This window comes from Haemaphysalis longicornis, unplaced genomic scaffold (genome assembly GCF_048455015.1).
Source record: "Haemaphysalis longicornis isolate Haplotype H1 unplaced genomic scaffold, Haemaphysalis longicornis Haplotype H1 scaffold_8, whole genome shotgun sequence".
NCBI classification, from domain to species: Eukaryota; Metazoa; Arthropoda; class Arachnida; order Ixodida; family Ixodidae; genus Haemaphysalis; species Haemaphysalis longicornis.
The window spans coordinates 59147744-59175535 of NW_027526445.1; the positions used below are offsets into that span (position 1 = coordinate 59147744).

Consider the following 27792-nt stretch of genomic DNA (forward strand, 5'->3'; position numbering starts at 1 on the left):
CGTCACAGATGGTGTTTGAGGGTTGCAAGGCAACACACGCAGTGGTAGTCGCTAACGATGCCGAGTGGTCGACCATTTCATGTGGGGTCTGAAAGTTAAGACCTCGATTATTTACGCCGAGTCTATTTTTTTCTCTGGTAGTAGTTGCTCATCTCCCATTCAGAATAGCGACAGGCGTAAACACTAGCCTATTACACTATATATTGTAACTGTACTTGGACAGGACCAATGTCAATATTGCTTGCATCGGTGTGCAGTTCCGTATTGGCGCCATCGTCAAGAGCTCCTCCACTGTAATTTAAAAAACTCTAGGAGCGCAAAATTTTAGGAGACAACTTTTTTTTTGCGAAGGAAAGCTTGACATCAACCTCAGTGCATCCGCATGGCTACAAAGAAAAACTTTACAGCTTCCTCAGGAACTTCGCATCTGAAGAAAAATTCGTCCTGGTCCAGGACAAATTTTTCTTGACCTGCGAGATGTCTCAGGAAGCTCTATTGCTTTCGTCTGTAGATTTACCGCTGAATTGAGGTAGATTTCAAACTTTCCTTCGCGGAAACTCACTCCACCTACGGCATTTCCCCTGAATCTCGTGGATTAACGTCTTTCTCTATAAACATCCTTGTTTTTGTATGCGAAAGGATGCTAGTCGATTAGTGATGCTTGAAACTATTAGTTTACACCGGATGCATATTATTCCAGGTTCGTAAATATCACTATTAACTAAAACTTCTACATATCAGAGGAAGTGCTTTTTTTTTTAAAACAATGTTGGTTACGATGCTGTCTAGTTTTAGCGGGTTATTTATCAGTGCATTTGTGCTGAGTGGTTGGACATTAATTACAAAAGCTGCTGTACTGAGCGTTCGTTCGGCACTTGCATGGACGGGGTCAAGCCATACAAATATTGCTAAACAAAGTGCAGAAAAATATATAATCCCCAAGTAAAACTTTTTTGACCACCAAATACATACACAACGCAATATGCTGCGTGTTTTTTGGGTTTTTTTATTGTCTTCATTCAGTTATCCATCCACCGTGAGTCACGAAGTCCTTATAACAACCGCAGTACTCGCGTGCCTTCTTTAAACCTGTAAATATATATAGATCACGTGCTTTAGGTGCCACATGGAAAACGCTCTACAGTTCTCAGATTTAGCTAAGTCTGAGGTATTGGCAAGTGTAAAAGTGGTGGCTACAGTAATGACCGTTTTGTATTTCTACAATAAAACAACAATATTTAGGGATAAATTATTAAATGTTTGTAATGACGCGAAAGAGATGACAAGCAAACAGCGGAAGTAAATAGAAAATACTATAAAGTGTGATCTTGCCTTCAAAATGGCGGCGATATTCGTTAGGTGAATAGAAATTGAATAAATTATAAATCAAACTTCCTAAGGTAATGAAGTGGGCGCTGTTTGTAAAATAAATGGCAAAAGAGGCGCTATCTCATGGGCAATTCATTTCTGCGTAAGGTAGACAGCATGAGGTAATCTAACCAGTGATTTCTAAATAAAAACAGTAAATGTATGTTAACGTACTTAAACATGCGCGTGCAGAAGGTCAGAAAAAAAAGATGAAGCAGTTCTTGCAAACCACAAAAAAAAACAAAAATATGAATTTATATACCTGAAAACCAGCACAATTTACAACACAGTCCCTCCTCGGACATAGTGGTTATGCTAAAATGTTTTAGAAATCCAAGAGCTCTGCCCTCCTGTTTAAATAACAGGTTCGACTGTGCAAGAAAAAATTCTGATTACACATCTAACCTGAGGCACGTATTCTAAACTTGCTCAAACAGTGAATATTGGGCTATCTGCTTATCGGTGTGCACTGTAGTGCAGAATGCAATTTCGGCACAGTTCTTTCTGAATCGTAACATAGACATTCAATAAATACCGTAATAATGGATGCTTGTTATCTACTATCCGATGCAAGCTCGCTCTTTTGTAGCGGTGAGATGAGGATCTGTTGCAAAGTGTGTGCCCGATTTTTGTCGGTGACAACAAACCTCATCGACTTCTTTTGCTTAGGGTTTTATTTTCGTATAAATAAGTTTACTGTGCAATTTGTTGTTCCTTTCTTACATTTTTTTCCCGTTTATGTCAGAGCTGTTGTCTTATAGACAGCTTGATATCATGGAGCAGCAGCTTGTTTACTTCTACGGAGCTTTCAGGATAGCTTTCACGACACACTGAGCGGAAACCTATTTAGGTAAAATGGTGCATCAACAAAGGAACCAGCACTCCTTGACTCGAATACTTAATGTGCAGACTGACAAAAACGTGCTTACAAAGTAATTTAAAACTGCCTGTTTAGAATGTCAAGATACGCACAAGGTTGCAAAATTTGCACACTCGGTCAGTCCCTGTTTTTAAAGAACCTTTTTATATTTAAAGGTATTTAAAGGGTTTTTAAAGGATATTTAGGATATATTTGAAGATTTAAGATATCGTTAAAGATATTGAGAGGATATTTAAAGGCCCGAACTGCTACGTTTCATCTTTCGAAACACGTTCACCGCAAGAAAGATGCCGTATACTTGCCACTGAATATGTTTGTATGATTGTTCAATTTTGTCTATGGTACAAATAAATTTATGAACCGCAAATGATATTGCGGCACCTGTTTTAAATGAATTACAGTGTAAAAGCCTACGCGCGTGTATTGATCAGAATATAGATTCCTCAACCTTTTCGGCTTGAAGGGTATTAATTTCGTTAAAGCGCTTAAATAAGCAATTTTCATGTGGAAGGCTGTAATTTCTATGCTGCACGATAATCAGTGAAGGCTGACTTGTAAGTGGCGTGGAAAGATATTCCAATTGGAGACGCTAGTCTATTTACTCATATTATGTGTGAAGACGATGCTGTTGACGAGTAAAAACACTCTCAGCACTGAAGTACTCTGTATAATATTCGTGAATAGTGCCCTGCGAAGGATGTCATTTTAACAGCATAGAGTAGGTCCCCGTTATCACAATAAGATTAAACTGGAAATAAACCAGCCTCAGCAGTCATTATATAGGGCCTGCTCAAAAATCCCCAAACGTTAGTTGGGAGGGACACATGGTTCACACGGTTTGAAAATTAAAATGCTGCACTTAGTCTCCAGGAGTAAACGTAAAACCTTTGTCAATCTTTCATTTTTAAATGTAATGAATTCTACAGAAGCAACCACCCTCTATCAAAGACAGCTGTAACGATAAAATACTGAAATATTTACAAGCTGCCCTCCAATTTATTTTAGGTACTTTAGTATCTGGAATAGTCAAATTTGGTCACGGGAAACAATTAACAACTATTTGTCCTTTTGTTTCTGATTGGGTTTCCATGAAGATCCACCAAAAAATAGCGCAGAACATCTGTCTGTCCAGCAAAAGAACACGTCTCATAAAAGTACTAACAGAAAACTTCTCCCAAAAATCTCCCCGATTTTCTACTTCGGGATCTCTGACAGACAAAAAATTTAAAAGTTGATAAAACTACCTGAGCAATTCCTGCATAATATGAGTGAAAAAGAGGGGATCAACATTTTTATGGAATTCATTTAAATAATTATAAGCGTGCAACTGAGGAGACTTTTCTTGAGGTGCACCATTTTCTCTCGTAAATACAAGAGGTAAAGTAGCTCCAATTTGTAGAAAGATGGGGTGGCGCGTGATATTAGTTGGACATATAATCTGTGTTTATACAGATTCCAACCTCTAACTGCAACAACAGTAATCGGTGTTTTTATATGGAAACGCGTACTTTCTTTGGGTAAAGCCACTCACATGCAGTTTCATTTACGGTGAAAATTATGTCGTATAATCATACACATGTATGTATATATGTACGCATGTATGTATATATTTGGATGCATGTATATATATCTACATATATACATATACATGCGCTAAACAGCCACAAGCGGAAGGCGCCCTGGATATGCGAGAATGCCAAATAACCTAAAAACCGCCTGTTAATACTTATTGTAATTATATAGCCCAGACATCAATTATTCCAAAAGACAGGTTGCTTCCTGGTGAATTACCTTCTGTCCGTCGTGCTCATGTTCGAAAAAGTATGAACTTCCCTCACGATTCCACGAATAGCTTTGCATGTTTGTTATATTTTTTCGCCACAAGAAAGATTAGCGTTGGTAGTATTTTCATGAAGATGTTTTAGCATATCATATACAGTTTTATCAGCACCTGGGACTCGTTCTCACGTACCGGCAGGGTCAAGATTAGTCGTGATTAAACACACAAACACCCCTGCGCTTTGTGTTTGTGTGTTTTACACTTATACAAGTGTAATTTCTGTGCATTTTTGAGGCGTATGAACAGTTTGCTGTAAATTTTGGAACTAGAGCGGTATTCAGATTCGAAGCCGAGGCTGCTCGCTTCATTTTGTATACTGCCTTCATTCCACTTAACAAGAAGGAGATTGCGTGTTTGGTTCCCTGGAGAGTTTTCTTAGCTTCCCATATTTGTAGGCATAGGATGTGTGCATCGACATATTATCTACTTGTTTAAAAAATTTCGCCCACCGACTTTTCTTCCTATTACATTTCATTGAACTGCCCTCGCATTCTGCACTTATGGAAACATACATATTCTCGCTGGTAAGTAATTTCCCGCACGCTAACTAAGTCTGGGTTTGTTCGAAGCGTGCCTACCAATTTTCATAATGCCACCATGGACTTGGTTTCGCCACTCCTTTGTCAATAATTGGCGCGTGACAAATTCGGCACATTGTACTACATGTACTGTGAACATTTTGCAGCATTGTAAATATATATACTTTCTCGTAAAATAATATATATATATATATATATATATATATATATATATATATATATACATATATATTGATTGTAGTGCGGAAGAGATACAAGTATCTCCTACCCTTTCAATGAGATTGGCCATGGTAATACAGCTTCAAGGAAGATGAAGAACCAGTGAGCCGGACAGGGATCATCATCAGCCTGGACCGCGAGAAGAGCGCGTGAGAGCCAGCCGTCAGCCCCGCTTGCTTCGGACTGCCTTCGCTGAGCGTCCTGCTGCCTTGCCTTCGCAAATAAACCCATCTTACAGTTTGGTGGAGTGTGCGGGTTCTCCGCCTCAGCTCATGCCGTCTACCCTCGAGACTGGAGCTCCGCAGTCGTACCCTACCATCTCCCACTGAGTCAACCATGCCTGGTGATGCCCAACACACCGCGCCACCTTCCCCGCCGGCTGTCATCTGCTCCGGCACGATCCGCCAGCGTGACCCGCCGCAGTTCAGTGGCGCCGACGACCAGGACGTCGAGGACTGGCTTTCTTCTTTTGAGCGAGTAAGCGCTTACAATCGGTGGGACGAGGTCACGAAGCTCAGTAACGCGGGTTTCTCCTTGAGGGGCGTGGCTGAACAATGGTTTCTGAACCACCCAGCTGATAGGTCAACGTGGACCGCATTTACGACGAACATTACTCGTGTATTCGGCCGCCCAGCTGTGCGCAAGCTTCTCGCGGAGCAGCGCTTAAGAGAGCGGGCTCAACAGGCCGGTGAGACCTTTACCTGTTACATTGAGGATGTGGTAGATCTCTGCCGACGCGCGAATCCATCGATGCCTGAGCAAGACACCGCCAAGCACATCCTTAAAGGCATCGACGAGGACGCGTTCCAGATGCTGCTTGCGAAAAATCCCCAAAACGTAAGCGAAGTCGTCAGCCTGTGCCAAAGTTATGAAGAGTTGCGCAGGCAGCGCACCTTGACTCGTCGCCGACTGTCGCAGCGTGACGACCCACTCTGTGCGCTGGAAGTCGACGGAAACCCGTCCCTGCAGCGGCGCATCAAAGAGCTGATTCGTGAGGAGGTCGCCCGGCAGATCTCTCTCTTGCCTTGTTTACCGCAGCAGTCGTCGCCGACACAAGATCCTGCCCAGTCGTCGCCACTCCATCAAATAATTCGGGAGCAAGTCGCTGACGCCATTTCCGCTGCTCCCGAGCCCTTGCCTGTTGCACCGCCACTTTGCTACGCTGAAGTTGCGGCACGGACCCCTGCTCACGCTTATGTGCCTCGACGCCGCCCACAGCCGCCGCCACATCTTACTCAGGTTCGCCCGTCGCCGCTCCACACCAACCCCTGGCGAACGCCTGATAACCGGCCAATATGTTTCTCTTGTCGAATTCCTGGCCACGTCGCACGTTATTGCCGCCGTGGGATTCCGCCGCCAGGAGACGCTTACCGGCGGCCAGCCTACGCTGATAACGCGTATGTTCCTTACCGCCCTTACAACGACGCCCATGCTGAGCCGCCCTATTCTCCGCCTTCTCGTGACGAACTCTCTTCTGGTGCCCGTCGGTCCGTCTCTCCTCGACGCCGTTCCATCTCGCCGATGCGGCGTCGTCCGACTGCCCCGGAGGAAAACTAATCGCCGCCGTTCCGGAGGCAAGAACTGCGGCGCCGTCGAAATACCGAAGCCCTTGTCTGTCCCCTGCGAACACGATTGAAGTAGACTTGGAAGGAATCCCCACTTGCGCCTTGGTTGACACAGGAGCTGCTGTATCAGTTATGGACGAAGAGATTTGCCGCCAATTAAGAAAAGTGAGGACGCCAATTTCCGGTTTTCATCTCCGTACTGCCACAGCGCACCACGTCGAGCCCATCGCAGTTTGCACCGCCCGGATTTTAGTACAAAATGAGCTCTACATCATCGAGTTCCTCGTCCTGCCCTCTTGTTCCCATTGCATCATCTTAGGGTGGGACTTCTTGTCACGTCATAGCGCCATTATTGACTGTGCCCGTGCCGAGCTTGCTTTACTTCCTCTGTTTGACTCCGAAAAGGACAGTATTCCACTTTCTTCTAAGCTATGCGCCGCCAACGATTGCACGATTCCGCCAGCTTCTGCTGTTCTGATACCAGTGACCTGTGACACAATTTCCGAGGCAACAGTCGTGTTCACGCCCTCTAATCTTTTTTCCCACCGCAAAGGTACCTCTCTCCCCTATGCCGTCCTTACTATCGAAAATGGGGCAGGCACTATGGCTGTCTGCAATGCATCTCCTTCCCCATTAACTGTGCTTCGTGGTGAGTCCCTTGGGCGTGTGGAAGCTGTTGATAGCCACTTCGTCGACTTCCCGGATGTGTTAGCCCCTCTGTCGATCAATTCAATGAGCCGACCTCTACCTTTTGACACTGCTGCCTTCGTTACCGCCGTAGACGACAGTCTCGATCCTGTTCAGCGCGACCAGCTTCTGACCCTTCTTCAGCGTTTTCAATCTACCTTTGACTGTCAGAAGACTTCTTTGGGTCGCACATCAACCGTCTCTCATCGAATCGACACTGGCTCTCATCGTCCTTTGCGCCAGCGACCGTATCGCGTTTCGGCCAAAGAACGTTCCGTCATCGATAGCCACGTTGATGAGATGCTCCAGCGAGGCGTAATTCGACCATCTAATAGCCCTTGGGCTTCTCCAGTCGTGCTTGTTACGAAGAAGGATGGATCTATCCGATTTTGTGTGGATTACCGCCGACTTAACAAGATCACTCGGAAAGACGTTTACCCTGTGCCCCGGATCGACGATGCCTTAGACTATCTGCAAGGAGCTGAGTTCTTTTCATCGCTGGACCTACGCTCCGGTTATTGGCAGGTGCCGATGGCAGACGATGACCGTGAAAAAACCGCCTTTGTGACCCCCGACGGATTATACGAATTTAACGTAATGCCGTTCGGGTTGTGTAATGCGCCCGCCACTTTTGAGCGCATGATGGACGACATTTTGCGTGGCCTCAAGTGGAAAACTTGTTTATGTTACTTGGACGATATCGTTATATTTTCCCCCGATTTCGACACCCATCTTACTCGTCTAGAGCAAGTTCTGCATTGCCTAACGGATGCTGGTCTACAGCTAAACTTAAAGAAGTGCCATTTCGCGGCCCGAAAACTGACAATTCTCGGTCATGTGGTCTCAAAGGACGGTGTTCTCCCTGACCCTGCTAAGCTACAAGCTGTGGCCGACTTCCCGAAACCGACCACTCTAAAAGCCCTGCGCAGTTTCATTGGCCTTTGTTCTTATTTCCGGCGATTCGTTCCAAATTTTGCATCGGTTATTGCACCTCTGACCAAGCTCCTCGGCGGAAGCCATGACTTGTCCACCTGGTCTCCAGCATGCGAGGCAGCCTTTTTGACGTTACGTCGGTTGCTCACCTCACCCCCTATACTGCGCCACTTCGATCCTCGTGCGCCCACTGAGATCCATACTGACGCCAGTGGCGTCGGGTTGGGAGCTGTACTTGCCCAAAGGAAGCCAGTATTTGACGAGTACGTTGTTGCCTATGCGAGCCGTACGCTTACAAAAGCCGAATCCAATTACTCCGTCACGGAGAAAGAGTGTTTGGCCATCGTGTGGGCTATTGCCAAATTCCGCCCCTACCTTTACGGCCGTGCCTTCGATGTCGTGACAGACCATCACGCCCTTTGCTGGCTGTCATCACTAAAGGATCCTTCTGGTCGCCTTGCCCGCTGGGCTCTCCGCCTCCAGGAATATGACATCCGCGTGATATATCGGTCTGGTCGAAAACACAATGATGCGGACGCACTCTCTCGTTCACCTCTGGGCGCGGATACGGCAGAGCTCATGGCCATTGCCTCTACCCCGACATTCCAACCATTTGAGGACATGGCGGGGCAACAGCGGAAGGATCCCTGGATATCCTCACTCTGCGACCTCCTTTCTAATCCTACGCTGTGTACCGCTCCCCGAGCGCTGCGACGTCAGGCTGCGCACTTCGCCATACGTGATGGACTCCTCTATCGCCGCAATTATCGCCCAGAAGGACGCAAATGGTTGCTCGTGATCCCTCGTCACCTGCGGACTGCCATTTGTGAAAGCTTCCATGCGGATGTGCATTGTGCCCATGCAGGCGTGCTGAAGACGTACGAACGACTGCGACAGCGCTATTTTTGGAGAGGCATGTACACCTTCGTGATGAAGGTTATTCGGGCATGCGAAGACTGCCAGCGTCGGAAGTCTCCCCCTCAGCAACAAACCGGTCCATTGCAGCCTTTACCCTGTCCAGCGCGACCTTTCGATCGGGTCGGTATTGACTTATACGGGCCGCTGCCAGCTACTTCTGCCGGAAACCGTTGGGTCGTGGTTGCTATCGACCACCTTACGCGCTACGCTGAGACCGCTGCGCTACCGGCTGCCACGGCGAGCGAAGTTGCTACTTTCCTTCTACAGCGTTTCATCCTCCGTCACGGAGCACCACGTGAACTTCTAAGTGATAGAGGGCGTGTCTTCTTGTCGGAAGTGATAGCAGCTCTCCTGGAAAAATGCAACGTGACTCACCGCACCACTACTGCCTACCACCCGCAGACGAATGGGATGACGGAGAGGTTTAACCGCACTCTTGGCGATATGCTCGCGAAGTACATATCTTCCGACCACTCCAACTGGGACTCGATTCTTCCCTTTGTGACGTATGCCTATAACACCGCGATGCAGTCTACCACGGGATTCTCCCCTTTTTTCCTTCTTTACGGTCGTGAACCATCCTGCACTCTCGACACCATTCTCCCCTATCGACCTGATGTTTCTGAGCACACGACCATTTCTCGACTCTGCAGCTACGCCGGAGAATGCCGTCAGATTGCCCGCGATTTAACTTCTGAAGACCAGTCGCACCAAAAACATCGTCGTGATGGTGACCGCCCAGAAGCGACTTTTTCTCCCGGCTCCCTGGTATGGCTTTGGATACCGACTACTACTCCCGGTCTCTCCAGCAAGCTGCTATCCAAGTACCACGGCCCATACCGCGTTGTCGAACGCGCGTCACCTGTTAATTACGTCGTGGAGCCGCTAACCCCGTCCTCAGACCTTCGTCGCCGAGGCCGCGAGACAGTCCACGTGCAACGCCTCAAGCGTTATTACGATCCTGTTGTCGTAGCGTGCCCCTAAGTCGCCAGGGTGGCTCCCTTCGCCGCGGGGGGATGATTGTAGTGCGGAAGAGATACAAGTATCTCCTACCCTTTCAATGAGATTGGCCATGGTAATACAGCTTCAAGGAAGATGAAGAACCAGTGAGCCGGACAGGGATCATCATCAGCCTGGACCGCGAGAAGAGTGCGTGAGAGCCAGCCGTCAGCCCCGCTTGCTTCGGACTGCCTTCGCTGAGCGTCCTGCTGCCTTGCCTTCGCAAATAAACCCATCTTACAATATATATGTATGTATATATATATATATATATATATATATATATATATATATATATATATATATATATATATATATATATATATATATATATATATATATATATATATATATACTAAGTATGTACTGAGCACCAAGCACGCGGGCGCGGGCGTGCTTGGTGCTCAGAATTGACAAGACAGCAGCTCAGGTGAGGTCCGCTCTAACGCAACATGGTCCAGGTCCTTTCTAGAATTGCGCAAATGTGTGGAGAAACGAGTACGGTTTGACTCACATGCGTGCTACCTAAATTCTTACGTGAAATATAATAAAGCACCCAAGGGTCTCCAAGTCAAATTATCACCATCAATGTCGACACTTAATGACACCGAGAGGAATCAGTGGACAAAAATTTTAAATGACGCATCCGTAAGCCTGACGAAATTGGTTATGGAACACAGCACTCGGAAGGCCCAAGAGCTAAAGTCAACAGAACTGGCAAAACGTAAGGAATCAGTTCTTTCAGAATTAGAACAATGTGAACTAGAGAGGTACGAAAATAAAAAGCAGGTTATGGCGGAGAAAAGAAAATCAAAAAAGTACGAACGAGATCAACTTCCCATTTGCAGGAACGGGGCGGCACAGGCGGAGGCTTCGGGGGTGGACAGCCGCGTTGGGCCCGCACTGATATGCGACTCAAAAGACAACCTGCCTTGTTGTAACGTTGTGAACGTCTCAAGCAGACAGCTCTCTCCAGCTGAACTCAAACTACTTTCAAAAGGACTAAATTTCTCTCCGTCCTCGGGAAACATCAATGAATTCGAACTGTATCAGGACCTCGACAACTTTTCTAGAAACCTACGCCTACGAGAATACTTTCATGACCAGCCCACGGGCAGCAAAAAACTATTTCCCGGACTTTCAGACAAAATGTTTACACCAAGTGAGCAACGGGATAAGCACTTAGACATGTACATTTTGGGCCGTACAGAAAGATATCACCACGTTCGAAAAACGGTTGCCCGTTCGCAGCAACCTCGGATCAGACGAACGCGAAGCACGCAAGAGCCTCAGTGAGGATTCTGGCATCGTAATAAAACCGGCGGATAAGGGAGGGGCTGTAGTGATTCTGAACAAAAATGACTACCTAAAAGAGGGGCAGCGACAGCTAACTGATAAGACATTCTACCGCAAGCTTGCTGCCGACCCAACAATACAGTTTGAAGCCGAAATTATCGACGCACACAAGTCATTGCTGGACGATGGGAAAATTACCCACGCAATGTATAAATTAATGGTACCTCATAATTCTAAGCCTGGCCGGTTCTACCTTCTTCCCAAAATACATAAAGAAAATAATCCTGGCCGCCCTATCGTGTTGAGCAATGGAACGGCAACAGAAAAAATATCCAGTTTTATCGACCACCTAATTAAGGATATCCCTCCAACGTTCCCCTCATACATAAAAGATACGGGTCACTTCCTCCGCGAGGTTTCGAACCTAGTTGTCCCACCTGGCACTTTTCTCGTCACCATGGACGTAACGTCGCTCTATACAAACATTCCTCATACTGATGGCATACTGGCCGCGATTTCATCTTACGGTGACTCTAATTTTTGCTTAGATGTCAGCCCTAGCACATTAGAAACCCTCCTTTGCCTCGTCCTTGAATACAATCACTTTGAATTCGACAGTGAACACTACCTTCAAATTAACGGCACAGCCATGGGAACAAAAATGGCGCCAACATATGCCAATATCTTCATGGCGTCATTGGAAACGGAATTCATTGGAAAACGCTGCCCTAAACCCCTAATTTACAAGCGCTTTCTGGATGACATCTTCTTCATTAGGGACAACGATGAGGCGAGCCTCACGGAATTCATTTCAGATATCAACTCCCTGCATCCTTCAATAAAACTAACCCATCAGATCTCAACCAAAACCATTAATTTCTTAGATGTCACGCTGCTCCTGGACAGTGGGAACATTTCAACAACATTGTACAGGAAGCCCACTGACCGCCAACAGTATCTCCACTTCTTTAGCAGCCACCCTCGCCATTGTAAAACAGGCATACCGTATTCACAGGCACACAGGTACCGTAGAATATGCTCTGGGCAGGAGGATTTCGAGAAAAATGCACGTGAACTTAAGACCTCCCTGATTGGCCAAAAATACCCAGAAGGAATAGTTGACGATGCAATTGAGCGCGCTCGCAACTTAGAAAGAGAGGACATTCTAGCTGAAAGCCGAAAAGAAAACCACCCCGAGACTAATTTGGTTCTCACCTACTCTTTCAAAATTCCTAAAGTAAATGACATCTTGAGAAGAAATTTCAATATCATCAAACAGAGCGACCGGTTGTCGGCCATTTTCCAGCAGCCCCCTCGTGTTGTGTACCGACGTGGCAAAAACTTGAGGGACCTCTTAGTCAACGCTAAAACAGAGCCACCTGAGCGAGCTCAAGGCTGCCGACCATGCGGCAAGCCGCGCTGTAAAGTCTGCACCCACATCGAGACGACTAATATTGCCCAAGCCAGCAGGTCAACCTTTAAATATGCTATCAAAGAAAATTTAAATTGCGACACCTCAAACGTAATCTATAAAATTCGTTGCCTCGTTTGTAATCAGGAGTACATTGGACAGACCGAAACGCCCTTCCGCACCAGATTTAACAATCACAAGTCGCATGTAAAGGGACTTCCCGGTCTTCCACTGTCCAGGCACCTCCGCTTCCCGGATCACTCCTTCGAAAGAATACAAGTAGTGTTAATTCAGTCCGGCTTCCGCAATACTTACGAGCGGGAACAGAGAGAATCGTTCTTTATACATAAATTTCGGACGCTTACTGAGGGTATAAACGAGAGCGCAGGGAGATTGGGCTGCCTACGAGACCATACGTGAACATTTTTTTATTATTATTATTATTATTTTTTTTTTTGGGGGGGGGGAGGGGGCGGGGGGCGTGCGGCGAAGGAGCCAAACGAGTGCTGTTAGCAATAAATCTGCGGTTCAAACCTACTTTTCTCCTCATTATCGTTTTGCCATTTTTCATAGAAAGAGATAGATAGGTCATAGAAAGAGATGAAGGATTTTTTGAGTCGAAAAAAAAAGTGGTGAAACAATGCCCGTTGGGTGGGGTCCGAACCCACGACCTCCAGAATCCCAAGTGCAGGAATTACCCCGGTCCTGTGCAAACTGTGACCAATTTATCCCCGCAAACTTCTTAATCTCATCTGCCCATCTAACATTCTGCCGCCCCCTGCAACGCTTGCCTTCTCTAGGGATCCACTCTGTTACCCTTAATGACCAGCGGTAATCTTGGCTTCGCATTACATTCCCTGCCCACGTCCATTTCTTCTGAGTATATATGCTACCACAAAACGTTTACTTACCCTTGCACCATTTCATACATAAAAAACACGAAGGAAAGCTGTTCCAGTTGCTTCTGCACTTCCCATTTATGAACGGAAGACAAAGGCCAACTTCGGGATAATAGTACCAATGCCTCAAAGCTGTGTTACAGATACCTCGAAATGGCTCCTTCAAACATCTCGGTGGTGTTAGCGAAGAAGCGCCTGAAAGAATGTTTTTATTGGTTTTACTGTGAGTTGGGCTCCTTTATTTTTTATTCAGATCTCAGAGAAGAAATAACGTCAATACAGTCTGGGTATTGCTACCTTAACAATAGTGTACTTTTGTTATTGCCAGTTCAAACCATCCGGCTCCAATTTACCATTGCCGAAATTTATTACATAACTGCCACAAAATTCCAGGGTTCCACGAATTTCTAAGACTGGTATTTCATTTATATTAGTACTCCAGCTCTAAGTAACGTTAAATCATTTTGTTTTACCAAAAATAAACTAACCAAATTATTTGCATTGGTTATATTGCATGTTCTAAGCTGCTGCCGAGGGTCTAGTCTGCGATTATTAAAAGAAGTACTGGTAAAAGGTGCTGTAAAAATAGTGTTACCATGTTATCATTTTTTCCATGGGATAAAGGAACTCTACAACAAATACTGAGGCTCCTTGAAAGCAAATACCGCGTATTGGTTCATTTGAGTGCATTCGAAGATTTTAACGTAGCCTAGTATACACGGGCATTTTCTGGTACAAAACAGGTCCCATTTCTGCGGCCTCGTGCCTAAAGGGAACTGTTTTATGTTTGTGTTTTTACGGCCAATTTTTTTCCCGCCAGCTTTCATCATTGAAAAAAAAACTGAATTAATCAATTACAAATGTTCAGGGCACTTGTGCTCACAATGTATTTTAGAGACACCGCTATATGTTACTGAAGATTTTTCATTTCATGAAAGCGTTGTGTAGAGCTGCTAAATTATTGCGGTAACAGGTGATGTGATAAATAGCAAGACATCTTTCGAGCGTACGAACGTCTTAACTACTTATTCATGCGCTTTATTTAAACACATATCTCACCTCTGCAAAAATGTATGGCATGCAAACCCGTCTGAATGGGTTTCCTATGAATACTGTGTGCAAAACTTTTTCAAGTGACCAGAACAAATAAAACTTTTCACGTTGCCAACACAATATAATTCTAATAGATGGTAAGGGTATATTTACATTCCTGCTGGTGTTTAGTAAGTGCTACACGGCACTATTGTTGATAATACTTAAAATATTCAAAACCTATAGCACAAATCACACAGGAACGCTTGTGTGCGTCAGCTACTAAATTAGGAGCACTCCTGTTAATTTCCTTCATTTTTTCACTACGTGGTCGGATGTTTAATTTAATGATGAAAAATATGGTCGAAAATTTGTGAGAATAAAAAAGAAACTCGTCATGTCGGACCTGCCGAAGAGGAAGACCGGATAGGCTTTCCAGCACATTGCATAACAGTCATGGTGAGTTAAGGTTTTTCTCTTGAGCGTTGAGAGCGGCGATTCATAACAACTAGACATTCACGCCCGCAAACGGTTTTAGTTCGACTGCACAGATCTCAGCAAAGGTGCCTTATATTGATCATCTCCAATGATTTGTTGAATGTGAGCGCTTCCCCTGTCTACGCTTAGTCTGTTTATTACTGCACGTGTTTTGTGTGTGGTTACGAAGAACACGCCCACACCTTTTCCCTTCCAAAGATAACGAACCCAAATCCATATTCCAGAGATGAGATGCTAAGTTCGAGGCATAACGCGTGTAGAATGGCATCGACTTTGAATTTGGCAGCGCTCTAGTAGCACATGCACTGGTACACTGATGTTCTTAAACTCCCTGTTTTTGTTTTGTTATTACGCGCCCCATATGTTATAGAATACGCTACATAGTTCGTTTTGCAGAGCCGGCGGCTCGAGATCTGAAAATTTGCAGCGAAGCTCACAGAATGCAGAATGGATTTTCCCCCTACATTTTTGAGATAGTTTTTTTCCTTTTACTCTTAACAAGAGACATCCGATTACTTTCACGCCGCGCTGGGTCGTCCCGAGCTGGCCCTCCCATATCGAATTTCCTGCGTGGGATGACGACAGAAATATGCTTGATCCTTGAAAAAGCATTTTTCCTCAAAACGCTGGTACATTACAAAGGTGATACAAGCAAGAAAGGTGAAGACATTGCGGTGAGTCCCAAAGGAACACATGAGTATCGTTTAACGCAAACATGTCGGGACACCACAGCGATCCCGCTGAAATGTTTGTTGAATAATTATAAGACAGTTATAAATTCATGTAATGTCCTGAGAAAGCATTTTCGTGGAAGAAAAATTAGACCTATAAGTGCATATTTATGCATGCGAAGAGTAAAACAATTGTGAATTTCTGTAGAATTTTTCTACCTCAAGATTGAAACTAGGTAAATTGATAACAACAAATTTCCAAGATTCAATTTACATTGCTATTTTATGGCGCTTCACAACACTAGTCCTGTTTTCATTTTGGGCTGTCGCACATTCAGTTACGCATATTACGAAGTCAACGTTTTGTAGTAGAGTCGAACAACGTCATAATGAATTAGCATTTGGCAGTATTTAATTTTTTGTAACCTGTGTAATTTCTGTAATCTCTGAGAATAGAAGCAAAAGTAGTAATCGGGCCCTAGCAGAAAAGCTTTCTAGGAAAGCGCATTGTTCTAAGCGTCGAATCCGGTATAACGAGGGAATCGTTACCTCTCTCTTGTGCTTTCAAAACTCAATACCGCAGCGTGAGAACACGAAATTCAAACAGAATGTTGTTTGTTTGACAAACACGCCTGCGTTCTATACTTCAAGGGGGATGTTATGTTCGCCTTGGGGGGGGGGGGGGGGGTAGCGCTATGCAGGATTGTGGGTACACAGTGTTCACGAACGAACAGCCTCTTCTAGTTCTCCAGTGATTGACATACAGAGTTTTTAAAGTACCCTCTTGGCCTCCTGCAAACCAAACATTTCTTGCGTTTCGGTTTTGTTTTAAAAGAATAAATCTTAAACAAATGGCGGTATAAAACATTTTTGATTTTGCTCGCTACGGCAAATACTCAGCTACATCAGTTTTCATTTCATTGAGAATAAATTGCCGCAAATGGTGGCCAAATAAACATGACTTCAACTGGTGCAGATTTAGCGAAATCACGGGATCACTAGTGTTCAGTGAAGCACAGAGAAAACGGCCCCAGATGGCACCCCACAAGAAAAAGCTGAATAATTATTACTGCCGGGTTACATTTATTGACATTGTCCTTCTATTCTTACACAGGTTCAAGTTGTCCCGCTTGAATACTAATAGTCATTCATATCTGCCTAGCTATTGCCTGCGTGGTCTTGGCTGAATTTTGAGGGTCAGAGGAAGCCGGTTTGGAAACATTGCATTTTTTTGTTCCTTTGCGGCATTTGCAATAGAACTTAAACAAAATTATATTCTTTTGTCCATTTAATAAATTGAATTTAGGGTACCTGTGTATATTTCTATTTCTTCTTCATCCGCTAATTAAATGTGCAGATGTGTGCTTTCCTCGGAAATTACTTCTGCGTATTTCCCCATTTTTGTTTTAAAATTTCAAATATTCTTGGTTTCAAAAACACTGTAATCTGTTGCTCTTGACAGCAGATATTCACAAGGTGATATTTATTCCGATATTGCTATCAAGGCTGCCCAACAAAACCTCATTTGTTAGTGCGTAATAATACTATGTACTCTCACCAATGTACTATCATTGTTGGATGTCATAGTTCTGCACCCCTCCCCCCCCCCCCCCCCCCCCGCTCCTTTCTGTAGTGCCACTTGGCCCTGAAAGTATTGTAAATAGATAACAAAAACGAAAGGGACGCCGGTAGACTTGGAATTTCTCTGTTAATCGTCCATTTTTCCGGCACAGCTTCAGATCCTACGCGTCATTATTATGAACGCCCCATCATGCAAATTTGTTTGCGCCCCTTGTTAAAAACACACATTTGAACTAAGTCATTCTCTGGAAACTGCCCTGCAGATTCTAATGAGCGATTCTCGAAGGCAAGTACGGTGAGTAGACTTTAACAGACAATTTTTAAAGTCTACGCCCTCGAGTTCTTGGTGCAGTCAGGTTCATACTAAACATAGGCAGATATAGAGCGCTTTTTGCGATGTGTATGTTAATCGTGTTATGAAATATTTTGGATTTTTTTATCCGTTTTACACAACAAAACAACAAACCGACACCACGCGCAATAATTTTCTGATATAACTGTCCAGTACTGTAATTAATTAAGAAAAAACAATGTCGTTTTTGTCACTCGCACGCACTCCTTAAAATGATTTGTCTGAAAAAAAAAGTTTTCGCGAAGTGTACAGAGCATGCGAAAGGCCATTCCCTGCCGGTACCTGTGCATGAATCAGCACACCCTTCATATAATGGACGCCAAGTGGTGGGAAAACCGTCAACAAAAAGCAAAACCTTACTGAAGCCAAAGGTTTGTAGTCATTACAAGTGCACATAATTATAAACTTTTAATTGTTTTCTAGCATCAAGCTCAGAGATGTGGGGCGTCATTAGATCGTTCAAGCCCATGGATTATTTCAGCGCATAGAAAAAGTTTTGTTGTGACGTCCTACATGTGTGCTTTTCAAATTTGAAAAAAAAAAAACCTTCAAGTGTGTGCTCCGCTAGTTTTCGGGGACCCCCCGGCAGTTTCACGCCCAGCCAATTCAACTTCAAAAACGTAAAAGTGTGGGCCCCTGGTAGTGCTCTTCTACACCCAGGCAGCTTCACGCCCTACTAATTGTCTCTGTGTCGGTCGCCGCCAGCAGCGCTAAAGCATTGTTAACTATTGTGAAACTTCGCAATATGCTTTCTAAAATAGAAATTGTTCTGCATTCTATCAATTTTATTCACGCGCGGTATAGTCAACTACTGTCTTATAGGTTAGTGATGCTGACGAACAGGTTCGACGTATAACCGAAATTGTCATGAGTATTATGGAAAAGAACATCCCACTTCACAAGCCTGTTTCTTCCAAATTTCCCCACTGGTTCTCTCAAGAACTTTGAATTTCGGCTTAAAATTAGGGACAGCGCTACAAAGAGGGCAAGTGTTCTGGAATCGACAATTGGAAATTGGAGTTAATTGCGTATGCTTCACATCGTAATATGCTCTGTTGAAACTTTCGTAGAAGACGAAGATGAAGCTGGCACCGAGCTCCACAGGCACACGAGCGATGAAGAAGACGACCAGGCGCGGCTACAAGATGGGCGCTTTATAGACGGTTGTCTGTATATAGTGTGAATATAATGCCTTTTCCCAGACGACGGCCTCCTCCCGTGCCTCCCAGGACGTTATTCCACATGGTGCTGAAACCCCGGACGTCAAGGGACACGACGAGGTGAGCCATGGAGCGGAATTAATTTCTTCGACCGCATTGCTCACACCGAAGCGAAGCGGAGGCGTCAAAGCAGATGAACCGGCTGAAAGTTGTTAAAAAAAGCATTCTAGAATTCAATCAGACGCTGATCGCCGAAATAACGCCCACTCTAGGGAAAACCAAAGACTTCGAGGGCGCAGTTTCGTTAGCCAGGCTTCAGCATAGCGCCGACCGACTACATAGAATCAATGAGATGCTGGAAGCTCTGGCTCGCGGAGCCAAACTTGACGGCCACAATTTAGACGCTATGGAGTCGTTGAAAAAAGCGCGCAGAATTATCGCCTTACTAGAAATAAGACTTCAGGAGCGAGAGGAGAACGCACCACCCAAGAAAGTTGTGATACAACTGCAAGACCGACCCGAAGTTGGATCGATTAGTACCACAGACAGTAATGAACCAAAAGAAGAGACCGGAACCTACCGCGAACACGCTACTACAACGTCATCGATGGGTACTACAGTAATGGACCGTAGGACCCTAGAATTTTCACCCATGGCTATATCGCCAGCTCGAACAAAGCTATACACCTCTATAAGCGGCCACTCAAATGAGGAGGCTCTTCGTGAGACCACTGTGCACATCTCGCTTGGATCTGGAGACGCCATGATGCCGGAAGCGCCAGAGCAGGAATGGAATGCAGGCCATTTAATATTCCCGAAATCTATGACAACTACATCAGCACCAGAAGATAACATCTTGGAAGACGCACTGGCTTCGCAAAGTGTTACCAGCGAAATCTACGCCCTTGAAGTTTTTTAGAGCTCCCCTGCGGCTTCAAGGCACCGTACAGACATTATGGGAAAGGACCTTCATGAGGAGACATATGTGGCGCTACATGAAGATGGGCTAAGCGAAACAGTTGAGTGGAGTTCTACGAACGACAACCGAGATTCGCCACTACAAGGCAAGCCTGAGGGTGTGACCAAGATATGTGGCTGCGCCGGAGGCGCGTATGGCAAAAGACGTAAGCACAGCCTACTCACCGCTTCACGCAGGAAATTTTCCAAGGTATCAACGAAAACCACTCTCACACCCCAAGATGTGCGTTCAGCCACGACAGAGGCGGAAAAAGTGCATCAGCTTCACCTCTACGAAGGAACGGCAGCAAAAAACGATCTGGTAAATATAGCTGCCCATAAAAGCACAGGCCATTCAACAGGGACTGCAGCACTTCCCTTTGGCAAAAAACCTACTGTAAAACACGGCACATCACCAGGAAAGGGATCGAAGAAGAATTCTGTTCCGATCATGATGAAGTGGACAATTAACCAGGCCACTGAACTGGTTCAGAAATCAAGAAGATACGCATGAGTTGGTTCCCCGGCAGTTTTCGCTGCACACAACGTAAATGTAGATGTTTCGTACCCACTTTCAGGTGCAAACACCGGATCTCGATGAAACAATCTGCGAAGACTATGCGCACCCAGAACTATGCAGGAAAATATGCCTGTGGTTCATCGCCTGGCCGGATGATCATGAAGAAACATAGGCCGAAAGTAAGGAGAAAGGCGAAGTCGAGAAGAAAGAGAAGGCTGAAAATAAGAGAAAAACTGAAAATATCTGGCACGCGCTGGACACAAATGGCAAACTGACTCTAGGCACTGACCGGTCATATGAATTGTTTTTGGCGGGAAGATGTGTAAACTTTTATAGAAGACGAAGATGAAGCTGGCACCGAGCTCCACAGACACACGAGCGATGAAGAAGAAGACGACCAGGCGCGGCTACAAGATGGGCGCTTTTTAGATGGTTAACTGTATATAGTGTAAATACATCTGCTTTCTATCGACGACGGCCTCCTCTCTTGCCTCCCTGGACGTTATTCCACATCCTCTACGAACGTGACCACCAGCTGAATATAAAGTCCTTGAAGGCAGCTGCTTCTCAGAAACCGACTAAGTTCTGGAGGTATGTACAGGCTCGTTTTAAGGCGTGTAGAGAGCGCATTAACCTGCTTATTTCTGATAGTGAACAGGGTCAGGCTTTTTTCGCCAGCTTCGCTCAGTAAACATTTTATATTCATATTCGCAGCATAAATGCTGTTATGATCGTCTGTGTCCATTACCACTCGTGTGCAGATATAGAACTAGCTGCTTCGTATTCTTTTCATCGCTGTTTTGGAAATATCAGCATAACCGCGACCACGGACGTCGCACCCCTTGGTTTCTCCTCTCATTTTGCATTTTGGTGCGAGGAATTCCGAATGAACCCTCCTGCAATTCAGAGTAATCTGAACTTTGACCTATCAAAAGGAGGAACACCCGTCGATGCTTACGACGGCCCACAGTAATGAAATGAGCCGCAGTGGCACTACGGAAAGACGAGCCGGGGTAATGACCAGATGAGACGACGATGCACCGTCACCTCCAAATATTTCCCGAACGGTCCAGGGCGTCCTGATTTTTGAGAACGGTGTGGTGCAGGCTATAGCTTATTGGTCAATGCAAGATGCACACCCAAACAAAATATTGGTCCCTCTACGATTTGCCTCCAGGAACTGAATATTCACAGAACAAAAAAACATGGCTAATAATTGGATTGATTGATTGTGGGGGTTTAACGCGCCGACGCAACGCAGGCGATGAGGCGCGCCGTAGTGGAGGGCTCCGGATTAATTTTGACCACCTGGGGATCTTTATCGTGCGCCGAAATCACGTACACACGGGCGTTTTTGCTTTTCGCCTCCATCAGAAAAGCGGCCGCCGCGGCCGGGAATCGAACCCGTGACTTCGTGCTCAGTAGCGCAACGCCTTAGCCACTGAGCCACCGCGGCGGGTCTAATAATTGGAGACCTGTGCCGCAGCACGAAAGCGATATCAGACTCGTCCATAACGATCACTGATGTTTGCGAAGTGTTAACAAGATTTTCTGCCAGCTACAAAAAATGTTAACTCGAATTGATATTCTTGAATGAGGCAATCGAATCATCTATTGACATCAAACGCTGAGACCAGAAATGTGCTACCAAAATTCAGTATGAAGAGGAAATCATGCAAATTAAAATCCGATTATACTTGGGATTAAAGGACTAGAAAACATAAACCATCGAGCAGTGCGAGAGCAGCGAGAAATCGCATTCTTCCAAAAACCCAAATGAGTTTCTTGCAGTTACGAAACTATGCTACGGCAAACCGAATTTTAAACCATTGGCGAACCAGCCTTGTGGCTATAAATGCCGCCCCTGTCAGATTTCTTTCAGAGAGATTGTGAGAATGTGCACCTTTCTTTTGCTGCTTGTTACGTTCAAGCGGACAGTGCCTTTAATTCGTGCCAAATTGAATAGCGTGGCGATATGACCGCGAACAAGACATATGGTTCATCGACTCGCATCACTTTGGCACAAGCTGCGTATGTGCGAATGTCTTGAGAATGAGGCCTCAAATGTTCCACTGGCAATCACATTACCTTTCGGCACATTTCACGCACATTAAAGATCACGCAAATTTTTTTCCTAAATTTAAGTCTAGTGATTAGTCAGATATTATAACTATGGCCCTATAAGCCTCCTTTTTGTCGCCTCAAAACTGCTTGAATCAGCTCTGCACAAAATTCGTGCTGCCTTAGTCAATATCGTTCTGATACCTACTCCGCGCGGCTTTTCCTTGAGTCGATCGCAGGCTACGAATGTTGCTAGCTTTATGAAACAGGCTACATCAGCCGTCTGCAAAAGCAGCAAATCGGACGTCATTTATTTTGAATTCAGTAAGGCGTCTGCTGATTTACCCTCAATTATGAATTAAGCAGCAGCTCCTAAGTCCGGTATACTAGCCGGCCTTGTTGCCTTGTTGTCTAATTATCTCCTTGAGAGTTCCTTTTACGTAAATGTAAAGAACACAAATTCTGCTTCGCACCGCAACAGGTGGTGTCGCTCAATGTTCCGGTTTATAGTAATGTTTTTTTTTTTTGTAGCGTAAGGTACACTGGCCGAGGTTGAGCAGTTTCGCGTGCGCCGTGAAGGGCCGCGTGAAGGATCGGATCGAATTGGATTGGATTGGATTGGATTAGAATGGCTTGGCTTGGCTTGGCTTGGCTTGGCTTCGCTTGGATTGGGTTGGATTTGTATTTTGCACTTGCATTTGGAGTGGATTTGATTCGATTAAAGTGGATTGTGTTGGATTAAAATCCAATTGAAGTACAGGTGTGTAGAGAATTGAGTCTGCACATTCATTCGCCGGTCTTCGCATTCCAAAGGAGTGACGTCATACCCGCGGCAGACGCACTGGCGCCGGGGCGTGCCTGGCTGTGCAGCTCCGTTCCGCAGTAGCCAAGTCTGCTTGATAACGCCGGAGCTGCGCCGGAGCCGCTTGATAATCGTTTCGCGCGGCTTCTGGAGAGCCATGCGTGCAGAGGAGCCATGCGCGAGGAGCAGTGACTAGACTGGACTGGACTGGACTGGATTAGACTGGATTGGATTGGATTGGACTGCTTCGGAAATCGTGTTAACAACAGTAAGCATGATGATCAGCTAATCCTAGACAACCAGGAAACCTAAGAATAACCAGCTGAACCTTAGCTCATGCTACGTATATCCTGTCATACCCGAGCTAAGCCACTGCTATTTTTTTTTAGTTTTTGCAACGATGTGTCAAGACTCCTAAAAAGATCTTCCTTTTGTTTCTCTTCTTTGATAATATCAAACTATTTAGGCGCAATATAGCTGTTCACGACTGCAGCGCCCTGCAGCGCGATCTGTCGGCATTATCTGTATGATACAGCAAAGGCCATCTAATTTTGAACCCTACTAAAACAATCGTTATCACGCAAGGAGGAAAAATGCATTGTCTACGCTTTTAACAGGGTCGAGGAGATTAGCAAACTCGGGGGCTCTAGGCCAGTACCCTCTTTTTTTTCTCGGCACATTAAGCTCACCCCCCGACGAGCGCTCCCCGGCCATGTAAATTTGTGGCGGATTCCAAGAGAATTCTCTTCCCCCGTTATATTTATAAAGCTATACTGCACAATATGTTTAATTCAGTTGGAATATGCACTCCTGTCTGAATGGCACCTCCAAATCTAGTGGTGAATAATAGAATGGGTGAAAAAGAAGTTTAAATTCACATTTAACCACCATCATCAAACAGCGCGGGTCGTAGTTGGGACTTGCCAATAATTCCTTCCCTCCCTTCCTTCATCTTCAGGCGTATGCGTGCCGATTTTACATTCCTTCACAAATTTTTTCATGGCTCCCTTTCATGCTGAGTCCTGCATAACTGTTTAAGTGAAGTCTTCCAGAAGAGCCCACCAGTTCGCAACGTCCATTCTTGACCGCTGCCCGCAACTGCAACCAATCTCTCGTCCGCAGAATGCAGAATTCTTACATCAATTTCTTTGAATGCCTTGACATCTTTCAAATTTTATTTAAAATTTATGTACTGAATTGTTCAATACAGTACGTCAGACATCTATTATGTCGCTCTCAATTTTTTTGAGTATTCGATAGTTGCAAGTGACTGTCTCAGCGGTTCTGTTTTAGAAAGTGGTACTTGATACAGTTAAAACTGTTTTCTGTGATTTGTTCTTCTAATCAATCTTATCATGCCACGGTTGTTGAGTTCCTTTTCTGTGAAACTCTCTTGTTCGACTTGTTGTGCGGGCTTTACAACATGAGAAACTGCAAAGGCGCCTTTCGTTTCATCTTATTCATAATTCATGCACTGCAGGTGATTGTTATTGTCTTCAACCATAAGTGGCCGAAATTTACAAATAGACTATTTTTGGCAGGCGTCATTTTTTTTTTAAATTTTACTCACCCTTCAGTCCAACTCAGTTTTGGTTATTTTATTTCTGCTGCTTCAATTTCTGGGTGGGTTGTATACATGTTTCCTGGACTATGTATTTTGCGTTTTGCTTTTATATTACTACTTGCGCGCCAACACCAAGGTCATTTGCCGTTCTTGGGCACGTTATTACCCATGATTGGTTGATTGATTCACTGGTTTAATAATTGATTGATCGATTCACTACTGCTCTGATTGATTCATTGAGTGAGGGAGTGAGTGAGTGAGTAGAGTGAGTGAGTGAGAGAGTGAGTGAGTGAGTGAGTGAGTGAGTGAGTGAGTGAGTGAGTGAGTGAGTGAGTGAGTGAGTGAGTGAGTGAGTGAGTGAGTGAGTGATACTGTTATTATGTCATGCCCGTGAAGAGGGTGGGGCAAATTTTCTGAGCACCGGTCGCAAGTTTATCCAGCAACGGCACTGATAACGCCGGCTGTCAGCACCAACGCTGTTTCCATGCGGGTCACCATTAAACGCGGAGAGAGTAGCCTTGGGACAGGTTCGTAGACGGGAAGTCCTCGATGATGAATTGAGACGCCCTTGTATTGTCTACATCAAGTGATCGTTTCGGTCAGGAGTAGAAAAGACGCTGCAACTGCTTTCCCAAGGTTTGGGAAATGCTGATTAATTTGTTGTATTTTCTGGTCTGTTGTGTTCAATACAGTTTAACATTGCAGTAATTGCTTTAACAGAATTTCTCTGTGTTCATTCTCTTGGTTTGCAATTCGTTGGATAGGCAGACGCGTTCGGACGATTGCTTCTAACATAAGAAAAGCAAATTTATGGCGGTTTTCCCAAAATCATTTATTCCCAGTAAAGAAAACTTCTCCGCAATAACAAAACAAATATCTTCGCGAAAGGCCCCAATGTGTTCTTTGAATAAAAAGGTACGATAACTGCGGTAACAAAAACCTACGGTAATGCTTTTCTCAAACTTGGCATTACCTTAAAAAAATTGCTCGAATTACCATTCTTCTCAGAAATATCGCTTCAAAATCTGAAGACCTAATTGGTGTGCTTTCCGAACACGCAAGATGACTCTATTTCATAACAAAAACCCCCTCCTTTAACAGCCTTTTTGCCGTACGAGGCGTTCAAGTGCGAGGGTTTTCTGCAGTAGAAGGTTTCACAAAAAGCTCGGTTGCTTTGCAACTGGGTTTTTTTTTGCGAAGCGATTTGGACAATGCATATTTGTGGTCACCTCGCCTGCGTTAGTGTTGCCTGGGTGCGCTTGCTATTAACCCTATAAGCACCACATGTAGTTTCGCGGTAATACGATGACGTGTAGTTTACAGTCTTTCTGGCCAATGTGAAAGAGGCACTACGCAAAAATATTGCATCAGCAGAGTTCTAATTCCGAGCTGTCCGAATTTCTTTTTCAGCAAAACGCTGCGGCATTCTGCGTCACGCCTTGCGTTGTTTATGGGCATCATGAAATTCCCACGCCCACTTTCCTGCGCAACGTGGCCTTCACATTCACTTTACTCTCAGGGTAAGAAAAAGGTTGAATCTAAGAGCTGAAAGTTTACCTGGATAATGGGTTGTTCCATTGTACGGTGGAGCGTCTTGTATTTTTAAAAATATACGGGCAATAATGAGTTCAAACAGTCGGGAAAAACGAGAAGGAAAAAAAGTGTAAAACTCAACGCCATGAGCTGTTGTGTTTTTCTATGCGGCTTCTGTGCCATAAATTTTCATACGGCGGCGCAACAATGTCGATTTTTATGACTGCTCATGATGACGTCCGAATGACTGACCATGCGATACATATTTATTGGAATGAGCAGAAAAAACCTCCCTATAGTAAGTCGAAATAAAAATATAAATGCATTTTTATCTACGGTGTACACTCCAAACATTAACCGAGTTTTATCCTGATGCAGTGCCAGAAAGTGGGATAATTCCAAATGATTATGCTGTAGACGTGTCTCAAACGTGCAATACCTTTTGCACAAATTCACGGTTAACACCACGGTAGCAATTAGCAACTCAGTCAAGGTTTCAATATTGGTGGAGTTTCTGATGATTGTTGTGGAGAAAAGAGGGTTGTCTGGGCACGTGAAGGCAGATAATGCAATGCAGACATTTCGAACATTCGTTTGGCTCTCTCCGTAATTCGAAAACAAGTGGTTGTGCTTAGCTCAGCTAACAGATAATTCCTCGAAGGGAAAGCTTAGTGTAGCGGGACCCGCTTCCGGGGCTTATCGAGCGTAACCGCTCCATCATGCAGTCTCTAGCGCCAGCTTCGCGGGCTGAACATTATGGACGCTCTCGGGTAAGAAACTCGCCTAAGCATAGCCGCAGGCTGGTCAGACGTAGCACGCACACGACGGCTTGAAGCCTCCTCCTCCCGCGCAATGCTCAAATAAGACGGCCCGACGTCGCCTGAACTGGCCACGCAGAGCGCATGCGCCACGCGGACGGCGGCGGCTAGCTAACAAGGCGAGTCACGGGATACGTTTTGAAGGCTACAGAGCATCTGCAATCAGATTGTCATACTCCAGAGGGAGGAGCTGGCCTCGACCATGTTGGTATAGCTTTCGGTTAACAATACCTCGGAAGATCGTTCAACAAACTAGTGCTACTTAGGTGCTTACCATAAATAGCAAATACATATCTTCGGGAGTTCAATTTCAAACCTATGCACATTTTTAAAGTGTTTCCTGCTTCAGTAGGACAAAATATGTCCGTTGCCCCAATAGTGGCAAACCTTCTGCCGGCCACTATTATAAAAAAGAAAAAAAAATACGAGCAGTCTGCAGCGGACAGGAGACTAAAAATTACATATCTGCAATAGTCCTCTCAGACCTTCGTTAGTCTCGTTAGTCCCTCCAGGTCGGAATGCGTTTCGAAACTTTTCTATCAGCAGCTATAACAGTGATTTCTATTCTATCAGCGAAACTTTTCTATCAGCAGTGATTTCAAGTCTTACCTTGAGTAGAAGCCCAGAACAACAAAACAGCCTATAAAATATTCAAGTGAATCATTTTAAAAACGTGTAACCGAATAATT

General features: G+C 44.9%; 1 long non-coding RNA gene across 1 annotated transcript; it reads right to left on the reverse strand.

Annotated features, from left to right (window-relative positions):
• Positions 1-984: 984 nt before the first annotated feature.
• LOC144150118 (uncharacterized) lies at positions 985-27792 on the reverse strand. Its single transcript, XR_013318437.1, has 3 exons — positions 27713-27792; positions 13567-13749; positions 985-1089 (listed from the first exon to the last, which is right to left on the reverse strand). It is a non-coding gene; the product is annotated as an uncharacterized LOC144150118 (long non-coding RNA).